Genomic DNA, 12809 nt, shown 5'->3' on the forward strand with positions numbered 1-12809 from the left:
GGGCGTGGCCCATTGGGTGGGCATGGCCCATTGGGTGGGCGTGGCTGTGGTGGTAACGGCAGACTGGATGGGACTAAAAAGTTCAATCAATTCCAACTCTGCAAGATCTTTTTTTTTCCCGCGAGAAGTTGAAATTGATTGATTGGTTGAACCTTTTTTTTTCCCCACACAGCAGCAGAGGCCTAAAACGAAAAGGTTTTATAAAACCCTGTTGAAGACCTAGGACTGGGGCGACAGTGCGCGTGCCCACAGAGAGGGCTCTGTGTGCCACCTGTGGCACACATGCCATAGGTTCACCACCATGGGTATACGATCTCCAGCTTGAGCAGGGGTCCCTTCCAACTATGTTATTCTGTTATTCCAATTATGGACATGGCACATGGGGAAGGTTAGGGAAGAGCACAGGAACATTCAGCTCTCCCATCATATCTGCTGATTGGTCCTTGTTATGTTTCCTTTGACTGTACCAGCTCTGGCAGCTAATATGGAGGAAAGGAAATGGCCAAATTATGAGCCCAGTCCATTTCCAGTATGATATTTCTCTAGAGATGCACTGGATTCTTTGAGATTGCTGATAATACTATAGAAATCCCGGCATGTGGGAATTACAGAATATAACCAGAAACTAATGCTATGATATTCTTGGTCCTGCAAGTCTAAGGCTGAGTTATTGTAAAAAATATTACTGTACTTTCTTAAATTCTTAAGGTATTATTTAAAAAGTACAGTATGTTTGATGTTGTAGGTTGGAGAAATGCTGTACTAATCAAAACATTTTAGTAAGATTTGTCATGTCAGCAAGGTTAAATTAAGTAAATTATGTAACTATATTAATGTAAACATGTTTGAAAAATGATACTTATTCCTTAAACTTTAGTTAGAATATATCCAGTGTTACAAAATATGCTAATTTTAGCTTATTTATTTATTTTCAAAGCAATCTTGTGATTCCAAATTTATTTTTAAGATTTGTTTGAAAAATATTGATTGCAGGAGTTGGAAAAGAATATGCTATAATATAAATCATTTCTTGGTATGAAAAGTTAAGGAAAACCAAGACACCATGATTAAGTACAAATTATATGCCACCCAAAGTAATTTCTCATATGATGGCCAGCAATATAAATTTAATTAATACATAAATTATTGAAATTGTTAATTTAAAAATCTTGCAATTTTAGTTCATAATTATGAATGAATGTTATAAGGATTATTTTGTTTAAATAAATGTTATATTTACTAAAACATAAAAACAAAATAAGTTACTTTTAGCTTGAAAAGTTGCTTGTTTTTTATCATTAAACTAGGAATAATGGAACAGCATAGCAATTAAACAGGATATATATGCATCAGGAACTAGTATGTTTCATTTGGCTGGAAACAATTTTGGAAACCCATGAAAGCAAGATTAACAGATAAAATTAATAAATGGCTAAGACTGTTCTCAGTTATCACGCAAACAAATCTCAAAATCATGATGGGTTTTCTAATAATGAAATAGAAATTTCCCATCTTGATTCTCTCTAGAACTTATATGACATTTTTAGAATCATTCTGTTAAAAATTGGAGGAATAACTTCCTGTTATTTTCAGATTCAGAATTTCATACTTAACCAAAAAAAATGTGGTTTCCTAATTAATTAGATGGAAAAAAGGGAAAGGATATAGTTTAGACCAGGCATGTCAAACTGCTGGCCCGCAGGCCAGATGCATCGTACTGAAACCGCGCCCATCCCATTACTGGCAATGGGGAAAAAGTTGTGATACGTCATGTGATCATTTATTTATTTATTTTTATTTTAATTCCATTTATATCCTGCCCTTCTCCAAAGACTCAGGGCGGCTTACAAGCTTAGCAGTAGCCTTCATTCTATGTATATGCCTGCTTATTAGGGCTTTCATACACCCCCCAAGCGGCATTATTACAAAGTCAGCTTAATTGCCTCCAACAATCTGGGTCCTCATTTTACCTACCTCGGAAGGATGGAAGGCTGAGTCAACCTTGAGCCTGGTGGGATGCGAACCTGCACTAATTGCAGGCAGCTGGTGTTACTTAAGGAGGCATTAGCCCACTGCTCCACCAAGGCTCTTGTATTTAATATGTAGTCCTCAAAACATATCAGATATTAAACTGATAAGAACAGATACTACACATGATCTTAGCCAAAAGGCCGAGAAACTCATGTCAAACTCATGTGAGTTTGACATGCCTGGTTTAGACCATAGAAAGACAATTCCTCACCATTTGCCTATATCAAACTCAAGGCATGACAGAGCACTAAAAATAGTATTAAGAGAATGTAAAAATGGGTAAAATTTATTAATACATTGCTATATCAATAAAGGAGAATATTTGTAGCTTAGAGGTAAAATGAGGGGTCCTTGGTGTTCTCTGAGCTTGGTTGTTTTCTTGCAGACGTTTCATTACCAAACTAGGTAACATCATCTAGCACAGGGATGTCAAACCTGCCACATCACATGACATGTCACGACATATCGCAACTTTTTTCCCTTTGCCAGAGCTGAGGTGGGCATGGTTTATGTATGACGCATCCGGCACTTGGACCGGCAGTTTAACACCCCTGACCTAGCACTTGGGTCCAGAACAAAACAACCAAGTTCAGAGAGTACCAAGGAACCGTCATTGCAACATCAAGGTTTATAAAAACAGAAACTTACATCTAGAATATTGTATGCATATTTGCCATTTCCCATCAACCATTCCTTAAAATAATTTCGTTTTGCAGTTTTTTACTTTTTTCTTTTATTCTATTTCTAACATATGATGTTATTACTATTCTGTGTTTTATATTTTGTATTCTGATATGGCTAATGGCTAATCAATAAAATATTACTACATATTACTATACATCAGTGCTTTTTTTGTAAAAGAAAAAGGTACCGGAACTCACACATGTCATACAACCCGCCTTGCTTACCCTACAAGGTTCCATCCAAAAAAGGTGCCGGAACTCCATTCTGAGCATTCTATGAGAAAAAAAGCCCTGCTGTATATCATAGTAGTGTTCTTTCCAAGTCACCAGGGAAATATGAGAAGTCCTAATGAAACAGGTCCTACAGCAAATTTCTGAATGAACAATAATGACCCCATGATGCAGGAAGAATTATCAAATTTGGAAAAGAATAATAGTGAATCATTTTTTAAAAATAATGTTCAAGGAACAGCACAGACTAAATGAAATGCAGGAACAGCATCTGGCAAAAGAATTGACAACAAACAAGAGAGAAACTATCTTATGTTCCTTTGCCTCGTGTACAAATTTTTAATTCTTTTTATACTTCTTTGAGATCTTGCCTAATAGACTGTTATTAAAGAGATCGGTAGAAAACAATACAGGGATCTTGAAAGTTGGGGATACAATTTTATCTACTAAATCTGTTTAAACAATCTATGCATTAATAAAAACTGTGGTTTAAGAAAATATAATATTAACTTATACATCCATGATTTGTTATAAAATTATCTGCTGATTTTGTACGTTTGCCCACTGACAAAGAAATGATCATTCTATAATTTTAATGGTAGGTTTATTTTAACAGTGAGAGACAGAATAACAACAAAAAAAATCCAGAAAAACGCATTTCAAAAAAGTTATAAATTGATTTGCATTTTAATGCAACCGGTCATGAAAATAGAGGAAAATTTAACTGCAATGTTTTTATTTATATAACTGACTAGCAACAAACTTCTTAAATTAGAATGTGGCCTTGATTTTAAAATTGTTATACAGTATTAACTCCTAGTTTTTCTTAGAGCAAAAATACTGGCCTTACATTTAAAATGGTCCAGAGTATATAAGAACACTTCAGAATATGAACAGGCTTTTTATTCAAATAACTTTACATTTCATTCGAAACTTAATAATGCCATGCAAAATGTTTATGTGATATAAAATGTGATGAATCAGATTCAGGCAGTTTAGTCAATATGATACTTTATTTAGTCAATTGACCATATCAAACATGAGCATCAGCCACAGTAAAATAAATGAGATAAGACGGTGAAGTTAGATAAAATACTATGGTGAGATAAAAATAGAACAAAATATAGTATGCAATATAAAGATAGAAGGGTAAGATAAAGTAGTTTAGGGTGAAATAAAACTTTCATTAGTTGTCAATTGAGTATATCAAATATATAAAACTGATACAAAAATGCAAACTGATAAAAAGAAAAAAAAACACTTCTTGATAGTCACTCCTACAGTTAATGCCAACCTGATAAAGGTGTTTTGTCCTCTTTGAGATGGCCTTTGAAATGAAGAGTGCAAACTTAACAACAAGTAAGACTGTTTCTCCTAGTTGCCCGAATATTTTTAATTCTTAAATAAAGGTCTAAAATAAGCAGTCTTTTCCACAGAGTATAAATTGCAGTCAACAAGAATTTGTCCAGGGTCTTCAATGGCTGGTGCTTCACAAGTGCACACTCTTTCTTCAATTGGGACCCTGTGGAACCAGCTCCCCCATGAGCTTTGGATGGCCCCAGATCTCCAGTCCTTTCGCCGTAGCCTCAAAACACTCCTTTTCCACCTGGCTGACCTGGACTGACAGGGATTTTAATTATGTTTTTAATTTTTAACTCCAATTTTTAATTTATTTTAATTTTAATTTATTGTACAGAGGCCTTTAATTTTAATTTTATCTTAACTTCTGTATTTATTGTATGTTATTGTTGTTAGCTGCCCTGAGTCCTTCGGGAGATAGGGCGGCATATAAGTCCCAATAAGAAAGAAAGAAAGAAAGAGAGAGAGAGAGAGAGAAAAAGAGAGAGAGAGAGAGAGAGAGAAAGAAAGAAAGAAAGAAAGAAAGAAAGAAAGAAAGAAAGAAAGAAGAAAGAAAGAAAGAAAGAAAGAAAGAAAGAAAGAAAGAAAGAAAGAAAGAAAGAAAGAAAGCGTGCCTTGTTTTAGCATGGAGTCTAATTGTTTGAATGGACCTCTAGCAGTTTAGTCATGTTTAGTTTTTATAAAGTCATGTTCGATGTTTGATTTTATAAGGAAGATATTGGAGATAACATCTGTGTCCTGGATAATTTGGGGGTGTTAATGAAATTAAAATATTATGGAGGTGGTTTATTGAGTAGAGAATACCCCACCTCCTCCTGTAAGCTCTTTGCTCCCTTCCCCTCCATATTGTTTAGTTTTACTTTCATTGAATTTTTAAATTTTAGATCTTTGTTTGTTGTTTTAATGTTTTATACTCCATTTTATTCAGTGTCCGTAAGCTGCCAAAGTCACCTTTGACGAGTTGGACAACATGCGAGTTTGATAAATAAATAATGCAAGCCAGCGTGATCATTAAAGCAATACTGCCCCATAAACGAAGGCTGTTAAAACATAGCATTGTTTTTACCAAATATCTTCTTCACCAGGAGCAGACCTTAATCTTTATAAGAAAACCTATATCTGAAAATGTTCTAATTCAGCTACAATTAAGATTTCTACCTATTAGTCTAATGACAAAAACTGAGATCAACATGGTGTGAAAGAAGAATTATAGTGGAAAAAATGGAGTTTGAACATCTGTCCTTAAAGCTAAGAAAAATGAAAGCGACCACCTTGTCAGTGCATTTGCTTTTATGCAGCAGCTAGTGCAGGGGTGTCAAACTCAATTTCATTGAGGGCCGCATCAGCATTGCGGTTGCCCTCAAGGGGCAGGGTGGGTATGGCCAGGGTGGGCGTGGCCTACTGGGTGGGCGTGGCTAGAGTGCGTATAGCCTACTGGGTGGGCATGGCCAACTCTACATCATTCGCATCAAGGGTGCCTACGGGAACCTGGGTAGGAGTGGGACAGATCTGAGGGTCTCTGGCAGAAGGAGGGTCTCTGGGCCAGGGCCAAGGCAGTGGGAGCCGTTCCCTCACTGTTTCCAGGATGGCTTCGCGGGCCACATGAAACCACTTCGCGGGCCGGATCCGGCCCCCGGGCCTTGTGTTTGACATGTCTGAGCTAGTGGGATTTTTTTCCCCCTAGTCTTTTAATATAAGTAAGTTTTTTTCCCTTAGGATTTTGTTGTTAGCATTATGCTTATTAATTTTTATGGACAAAAGCCGTTTCACATGGTAGTATTGCAGCTGAGAGAGCCAGTTTGGTTAAGGCATTAAGCTAGAAACTGGGGGCCTGTGAGCTCTAGTTCCACCTCTGGGACAAAGCCAGCTGTGTAGCATTGGGTTAGTCACTTTTTCTCAGCCCAATAGCAAACCACTTCTGAAAAACCTTGTCTAGAACATCGCAATGGCTTATTCAGGCAGTCTCTAAGATCAGACACAATCGAACAGAAAGAAAAAAACTGCAACTACTTCATGGTGGCTTAAGAGTAAATCCTATTAATATTTAGAAATCAGGCTTATAAGCAAAATATACATAAATCAGATGAACTGTCTCTTATAAACAGAAAGAATTACATGATAGAGTTTTCTTTAATGGCATGAAAGCAGCCGGAAAACGTATGCTGAAGTGTCTGCTTGACTAAGTGTAAAAAAATCAGAATTATTTACAATTCTTTACAACTAATATAGTTTTTTTTGTGTGAAAGAAACAAAAATGTGATCTCTCATCCATCAGAAATCTTTCGAGATCAAATTTATTTCATTGTAAATAATTCGCAATAAAAAGAAATAGCATAGCAAAGAAGAATCACAAGCAGCCAGACTTAATGAACAAATAGTGTTCAAACACTAATAGGCTAAAATCGGATCCTATAATTTTATTCTTCTTCAAAGCAAGGCAAGATAGTCAAACAAAAATAACTACCACAGCAATGTAAAATATTAACTATGAATATGCCTCAGTATTAATACTGTACTTGAATTTGTAATCAAAATGTGCAGTTAAGGATGCTTAAGAAAATGTGTGGCAACTCACAACATCTATAATGCAACAGTTATTGTAAATGTTGGAGCAGTGTGAATCAGCAATGCTTAGGACAGACACATTTGCAAACGCTGAATAAACATTTGTCTCTTAAGCTAGCCAGGAATGGAATGGAAAAGTTCACTGATTCAAAAAGGCTTTTCTGTGAATTGGGCAGCCATATAAATCATAGAAATAAAATAACACATGTTACTTGATTACTTTTGTTTGCTACCTTCTGTAGCAGTAGAGATTAAACCAACCGTTTAATCTTCAAAATAATGTGTGATGAAGCATAGCAGATTTTACACACGACTGTTGTTGGATACTTTCAATTCAAGGGAGAAAATGCTAGTTTAACACTGGTACAATCAAGAACAACTTAAATTTGTCACACTTATAAAATGGGAATTTGACAGAAAATAAAATGTGGCCAGAATCTTCCCTCTTTCTGTTTGGTTAACTGGCAAATTAGGCCTCTATAGTTCGAATGGTGACCTTTTCAGGAGAAATTTTTAAGGTAAACATCACCACCACAATTTTTTCTAGACATTTTTTCTTGACCTCTGTGAGAAGTTTTATATCCAAATATATTTTATTCTTTATACTGTTTCTATCTTCCCTTAAAATATTAACAGAATCCATAATAGTCTGAGAATCAAGTGTCTCCAAGTTAATCAAATTAGCAAACTTGCTCAAACTCCAAAATAAGTTACCCAGACCTAATCCACATATCAAAAGATAAAGTCTGCAAACACAAATTAATTAAGTCTCCCAGCAGAACTGTATGTTCACACACACACACACACACACACACACAGAGAGAGAGAGCGCCCTCAGCACATAGACATTTCCACACCCTGGACAAGCTCCCCTTATAAAAGTTTGGCAGTGTACCCCGTTTCTCTGCAGCCTGCAGTTTTGCTTTTAGGAATAAATACTATTTTTCTTTCTTCACATGTCTGGATCTCATTTTTATTTATTCTTGTGCAAGCCTGGCTCGAGTTTGAACGAGTTGGAAGCCCAAATTATTCTTCTAACAACTCTCTCTGTACTTTGCTTCTTCTTTTCCCAAACCCTCAGTGGTTGCACTCTTCACTCATTATCTTCCCATTTGTGAAAAGCACTTAGTTCAGTGTGGTTGAACCCACACCCTAAATAATAAATGAGAATAAAGCAGATAGAAAGTGGTGGGCAAATATAAAACAAGTGTTATTTTAAAATTTAACAGAAGGTACAGAAGACTCAGAATAAAGCATGGTTGACAAAGCATTACAAAATACATTATTAGGATGGGGAAAATCACTTTGAATAGCCTGGGAAAATAACTCATTAACCAAGAAAAATCACATTTTCTCTACCTCCAAATCTACAGTTCTTTTAGACCACTCTGAATTACAATCTATCTCTGCATCCTCAAACATCGCAGAAAATTGAAAGCCTTGTTCATTATTTGCAAAAGTATCTCAAAGTACGATAATTTAAATTCAATTTTATCTGAACCATCCAACTTATATTGAGTTTTGGGTTGTCCACAATTAATCCTAACAAGTCACAAGTGAAATAATTTTCCATGAGAATAACATGGTAGCATTTCCTACATATAGATAAACAGTGCTGCAAATATTTATCACGGACTAGTACTCCAGTTGGGTGGGATACACATGAGAAATCTCATTCTTTTTATTCAATGCTCTTTTGTACATTCATTCTTTCCATAGTGAGATGAAGAAAAACGTCAAAATACAAGTGTTAACACAATTTAAAATATTGCTTTCTACCTTATCCATTTAAAACCAATCCCTTTCTTAACTTCCATTGTCTTTTGTGCCCTCAGAGACTGTTCATAGAGTTGGAGGGGGGGCATTGAATAATAGTCATTGTTACACGCATCTACAAAGGATCAATAATTTGCCCAAGCAAAAGAAAGATTATTTGATCCAGTTTTTTGAAGATTTCCTTCAGGAACCAAAAAGGGGTTAAACAGAGAAGAATTGCTGCTGCTGCTGCAGTATCCCCCTACCCACATAGGAACCAATGCATCTGTTCTACCTTGCCCCAGGATTTCAAACATGGATCTTTCTGATAACTTTCTCTCTTCCACCAAGAACTTGCATGTTTTGTAAGTATGCACTTTGTGCGTAAGTATCTTCAGCTTAGTTTTTGACTCCTACTGACTGCCTGGACAAGTTCTTGCAGCTTTTTTCCTATTTAAAAATATTTGTGTAACTATGCTTTGGGGTTTAGGAAAAGAATTATAGAGACTTGTTCATAGCTTCATGACTTAGCTATCGCAGCATTGTTTGATAGGGTCAATGCCTCTGGCATTTATTGTATAGTGTTTTGCTTTTTTTTAAGGTTATAGTGCCCAAAGCCATGATTTATTAATACTTTTATTGGCACAAAAAAGTTTCTGGGCTCATCTATATAGTGCAGGACATGGTTTCACACAGGCATAACTTTATCAAGGGAATTGCAATCTACTTGTATTACACAGAAGTTAAAGTACTTTAAGTTCAGTGAGGCTTACCCCTCAATTGGTGCATATAGCATTAGTAGTCTCTGCAATTACTAAGAGCTCAGTCAAATATCCATGTTAACGTGCTATCCTCCAGTCTGAGTCAGCAGAAAAACATACAAGCACAAATCACAATGCCCCCTACTGCTGCACCTTATTCCATCTCAGGAACTGCATCATCAGTATTCTTCTTAGTTTTAACGTGGGATATGTTAAGAAAAACAATTGGGGAATTATCCTGGCTTAGTTTTTCCTCCCACTGAGCATCACTGGCCACAGGAGAACAGCCACTACTCAGTCACCCTAACTTGCATGGGGGCAAAGTTGGGCGAATGTAGTTGGAGCCTGGGATGGGGGGGGGGGAGTTAGCCATCTTTCAGAGGTTCTCTGTGCCACTTATTTAGGCTAGGGTGGTGTCATCAGTTTAGCACCAATCTTTGAAAACAGAAGTGGATACCCTGGTCAGAGTTATGGATGAGGGGTTATAAAGATTTTTGGCAGTACTCCCTCTTTGTTCACCCGATGCTCTGGTTTTTTCCCTGTGACTTATTATTATATTGAAGAGGTATGAAGGTAAATGACAATGCTTGGTGCTACAAAGAAGTAACAAGATGGGCACCCAGTGGTTGTGGCTGGCAACATCCAGCGATAGCTCTAAAAGAGACAAAATGGTACTTTCCTGCCACATGCAGTAAAAGAAGTACTTCCAGGCAAAACATTTTGTCAGGCAGAAACAGTGAAAACGTGAAATGTACCCATTGGTTGTGGAACTAGCAACACATGGCATCCAGAACTCAGCTTTCTTTCCCAGTTTAAATTGACTTTCCATGCAGTAGAGAACTAGTTTTTTTCAAGAGAGGAAGACTCTTGTTTTGAAGTGCAAAACTATTAAACCTGGTTGTTGTTTTTTTTAAAAAAGCTTCTAATATTGTGTCTTAATATATACAGAACTGGCAAGTGCTTTGGAAAGCATTAGTGGCTGCCTGTCTCCACAGATGTCCATTGGCCATGGACAGAAGTGCCTAGTGACCTGAAAGGGGGGGGTATGGCCAAAGAAGCCAAAGGTGACCAAATAGAGATGAGAAGATTCCAACTTCTGACTGCATCATCAACCATTATTCCCAATGAAGCATACTAGATCATGTTCATGGGAAAAATATGTTGGGAGAGGAAAAGCATTTTATTCTGGAATAGCTGACGATGACAAAGTTGCCTCAGCTGTGGGCTACAGAAGATTTTTTTTTAAGACTGTATCATGAGGGAAAGACATTTAAAACCAGTTTTCAAGGCATGCCTGTACCTCTGTTAGGGAAACATAAGGATGAGCCCTTATTTCAGTTATATGCTATTAGAGATATATAGCAAGGAGTTATATGAATATTAAATTAAGAAAGTTTATCACTATTTCTGGGCCTTAAAATGGATGTTGATATTTTATTTTTTTCCTAGTAATCTTGCACACAAAACAGTAAAAAAAGGATTAAGTTTTATTTCAATAAGAGAATCTACTTCTACACTGGTATTAAAAATGTCCACAGTACAGATAATCTTTATGGACAATTGCTGAATCTATGGAAACAGACTCAGAAATCTGGGACTTTATGCTATTTACTTCATATATTTCAACCTTCAAATCTAATACAAATAAATTGGTACAAATTTTAAACATAGTATTTCATGTATATATTAATTCATTTTTTTTCCTAAATGGATACAGTTATCCTACAACAACTCTGAGAAAAACAGAGATAACAACAAGTTGGCTGTTTTCATCCTATGGTTGTTTGAAAAACCCCTGGCTAGAAAGTAGCCAACAAATATTTTAAACTAGGATAGTGTGTGAAACAAAGCTGTGTGGCTATTTTTCAATGTGTGATACAAATGCAGAAAAGTGTGCCAATTAAATAAATCATGATCAGTTAAGCATGGATAAATATGTTGTGTAAACACAGCCAATGTTTTCCACAGCATAGTCTGTGGGAATCCCAGTCTCTCATTTCTTATGTGACAGCTCATAAGCATCATCAAAGGTCTCTAATGTAACACTGTCATAAAATAACAGATTTTTAAAGACATTATTTCAACAAATATTTTCGGGGAGGGCTGCCTTTTTAATTCTTTCTATATTTTTGGGAGCCACAGTTCCAGAAAGACTTGGTTATAGATAATTGGAAATAAACACATATTGGTTGGAGCAGAGGTCCCCAACCTTTGGGGCACCAGGGACTGGTTCCTTGGAGAGAGGTTTTTTCCATGGACCAGAGGGTGCATGGTTTTGTGTGCTGCCTGCATCTCACAGATGGGGCTTTGCTTGTTTGTGTGGACCGGTTGCTGGCATGCCGCGGCCTGTTACTGGTCCACAGACTGGGGGTTGGGGACTCCTGGGTTAGAGAACTACTTATAAAACAGAACGGCAGAGAGCAATTTCATCAGATTATTTTCTAAGTGGTGTTTTGTGGCCACATCCACCATGCCAACCATGTTTTTAAACAGACAAGCTTAAGGGATATAGTACTGTGCACTTTTTCTATAATGGCCATCTCTGGAGGGAGATAGGCAGTTCAAAAATGTGAAAATAATCAGAATCTGATGCAAACTAGCAGTTGGAAAGGGAAGGAAAAGAAGTAATGGCAAAATATTAAGGCCTTCAAAGTAACCCTATGAAATTACTCTCTCACCTAGACTTCATCAGTAAAGCATCAACTATAGGTCTTACATAAGCTCTTTAAAACAGATTCTTAATCTTTTTCTGCAATGGAGCTCTTTTAAAAATGTATTTTAATGCAAAGCACACAGATATAGATTGTATTTCAAGGTCTCAACAAACACAATGGGTTAACACTTTATCAGTACACAGTTGTAATCTATCTCACATGTAAATTTGCACAATCTTCCTCTTTTTTCTCCCCTCTTTCAACTCACTGTAATTTTAATCCCACATTAGTCTAGCCACTCACATACATAGATGAAGTAACAACTCACAAAAGGATATGCTTTTCAATGTTTCAGGAAAGGTGCTATCAACTCCTGATTTTTCACAATGCTCTTCTACAAAGGAAACTAACCAGTTCTAAGGTATATATAATTCTGTAATGCTTTCTCACCCATTATCTTGGAGATGGCAACTAGATGACCTTTTATAGATGTGATCACCAGTCTCTTTGGGATAATGTATGTTGGAAGGCACAGATAGGTCTTCTCCTATCTGGTTGCTCGGTTGCCATTACTCTCGCCGCGTTTGTCCTCTCCATTACTACTTTGCTGAATTCCTTTCATACACTTCACCCACTGCTCCCTGTTTTTCACACCAACCTCTGGGAAAATTTCCACTAGATATGCCAAGGAAGGATTTAAGTATACAGGTGATGTAACACTACTGACAAAAATAAAAAAAATATATGGAATGCCGCTGAGTGCTATGTAG

General features: G+C 36.5%; 1 long non-coding RNA gene across 1 annotated transcript; it reads right to left on the reverse strand.

Annotated features, from left to right (window-relative positions):
- Positions 1 to 4471: 4471 nt before the first annotated feature.
- Positions 4472 to 12751, reverse strand: LOC310640273. Its single transcript, XR_014492513.1, has 3 exons — positions 12490 to 12751; positions 7765 to 8021; positions 4472 to 4560 (listed from the first exon to the last, which is right to left on the reverse strand). It is a non-coding gene; the product is annotated as an uncharacterized lncRNA (long non-coding RNA).
- Between the last annotated feature and the right edge of the window lie 58 nt (positions 12752 to 12809).

Source organism: Vipera ursinii, assembly GCF_947247035.1.
Source record: "Vipera ursinii genome assembly, chromosome: 4".
Lineage (NCBI taxonomy): Eukaryota > Metazoa > Chordata > Lepidosauria > Squamata > Viperidae > Vipera > Vipera ursinii.